Raw genomic sequence first — 2,601 nt, forward strand, 5'->3', positions numbered from 1 at the left:
TGGCAGGCAAGGGGGAGCGGCAGCCAGTGGGTGCACGGAGCCCACATCAGTGTGGTGGGGCCAGCACCAGTGGCCCAGGGTAGGCCAGCAGGAGCGCAGGGGCTCTTGGAAGCTGGGCTGGCTCCCCTTCTTGCTGGTGCAGCCCAGCCCAGCTTCATAGAGCCCCTGCTCGTCTGCGCTCTTGCTGCCCCACTCTGGGCCCCTGCCAGCCCTGGATCCATTGCACCGCCACAGGCACCACACTCCTGCTCAGCTGTCACTGCACTACACACACCCGCTTACTGCCCTTTCCACCGTGCCTGCTGCAGCCATTTCCCGTTTTCTTTCCTGCCACTGCCGCCGCTCCCCTCCATCTCCCTGCCTTGGCTCCAGCACCACGTGGTTTGCAGCTGCAGTACTGGGCCACAGGGCTCAGCAGGAGCTAGTCTGGTCCTCGTGATTCTCAGCTGACTACATGAGGTGCCAGCCAGGCTGGTTCATCTCCTGCTGCATTCTGCAGTCTTGGCCATGCAGCTGGGACATGCCAGAGCAGCAGGGGGGAGCAGCAGGAGAAGGGCTGCAGTGGCAGATGGGGAGTGGGAAAGTGGCAGCAAGCGGGATCATGGGGCCCATGCCAGGGCCAGGAGTTGCAGAAGCATGGAGCCTGGGCTTGGAGGAGCACTGGTGGGGGCTGCCTGGTCACAGGGTACTGTGGGCAAACCTTCCCCCTTCACAAATACAACTGTCCACAGCCACTCTCTCCCCACACACTCACAACTCCCCACAAACCCCATACCCACCAACAACCCACATATCCACATACCCACAGCCCCCCACAAACATATATGCACCCACCCATACCCCCACACCTCCCACAGTATACAAGAGTAAGCCTTCATTTTAAACTAGGGTAGATAAAAATCAGTGATTTTTTTTTAATTAAAAAAATGGATTTTTACAATTTTAATTCAGATTTTTTTATTTAAATTGTATATTTTAAATCATAAATAAAATACTAAATTTCTCTCTCATTTAAAAAATAACAGTTACAATTAAATCTTATTACAAACATGCTAAACCTACACTTACAGTCTCATAAAAATGGCTCTTTCACACTCGCACACATTGAGTTACCTACCAATCAAACTACCAGCTCTTGCTTCTTGGAAGTTTTGAGCTTTCAGTTTCTGTTTCTCAGCAGACTAAAGTTACATGTGCAAAGACACAGGCTGGATAGGATTATTGTTGTTCTGTGCTTATGTGGCAGTGGAGTTGGGCCAAGCAAAGGAGAGGAGTTAGTTAAGACACTGTCTTAAAGACAGAGAAACAATATAGGAAAGGACAGAGGGAAGCAGAGTAGAAAGGAACAGTGGAGTGGACTGGAAAGAAAAAGAGAAGACATTATTCAGTAGTACACACACAGCTTCCTATATTCCCCCACACTTTTGCCACAGAAAAACTGTCATGGCTTCTGGGTGTAAGAAAGATAGTTGGGAATATTTTGAAGAAATTCCTTCCCTGGGTAACTGGTGGAAATCATTAGCTAGACACCTTGAAACAGAGTTCCTTCAGTTGCTAAGTCAACTTTTCACAGCAGTAGCTTCCTCTGCAGGCACAGAGAGAATATTTTCATTGTTTGGTATTATTCACTCAAAGCTAAGACATCGACTGGAAGTTGAAAAAGCAGGAAAACTCATATTTCAGCTATAGGGTATAATGGGGAAACAATAAAATATCTATAACGTTGTTGTTTTTTGTCCAATTTGGATGATTTTGTCCAATTTGGATGAAATTCTGTAGACTGTACAGAGAGCATGAAGCCTGCCAAGTTTCAAGAAGATTGGTGCAGGGGTTTGGGGGGAACTGTACCCTAAATTCTTGAAAGCCAAACTCATGTCACAGCTGTGTGTTACACCACAGGGGGGTGAAAACTGCAGGGATGGTAGCTCTTACTGAGGTCACGAAGCCTGCCGAGTTTCAAGAAGATCGGTGCAGGGTTTTGGGGGGACCTGCCCCTCAAGCTGTGGACGAGCAAAACTCATGGCAGGGGTGACACTGTGTGTGTTAAGGCGCAGCAGGATGACAGCTGCAGGGATGGTAGCCCCTGCTGAGGCCACAAATCCTGCCAGCTGTCAAGGAGATTGGTGCAGGGGTTCTGGGGTCCTGCAGCTTTGGCTGCTGACAGGCAAAACTCATGACATGGCTGCTTGTGGGACTGACGGTCTCTGTCTTGGGGCATGGGAGACACTACTGCAGGCCTGGTTGCTAAGCTACTGTGTTACCAGTTACCAATCAATCATGATTCACTCAGGGACCAGCTCAATACACAGGACCTAGCTAATGTAGCCAGTTAATTGCCATCAATTAGCACCTACAAAACCAGGCTAAGGATAGAAAAGAATCAATACAGTCAACTGCCCCAAGACACATACAGTCAGCCATGGCACGAGTATTGTCTGTGAGCAGCTAGGGGTGCAGGGCCTCAGAACCCAGAAGCCCTGCACTGATCTCCTTGACAGCTGGCAGGCGTCGTGGCTGCAGCAGGGGCCACCATCCCTGCAACTTTCACCCTGCTGTGCCTTAACACACACAGTGTCACCCGTGTCCTGATTGCCAAAAAGG

This window comes from Gavialis gangeticus, unplaced genomic scaffold (assembly GCF_001723915.1).
Source record: "Gavialis gangeticus isolate Ggan-Ray unplaced genomic scaffold, GavGan_comp1, whole genome shotgun sequence".
Lineage (NCBI taxonomy): Eukaryota > Metazoa > Chordata > Crocodylia > Gavialidae > Gavialis > Gavialis gangeticus.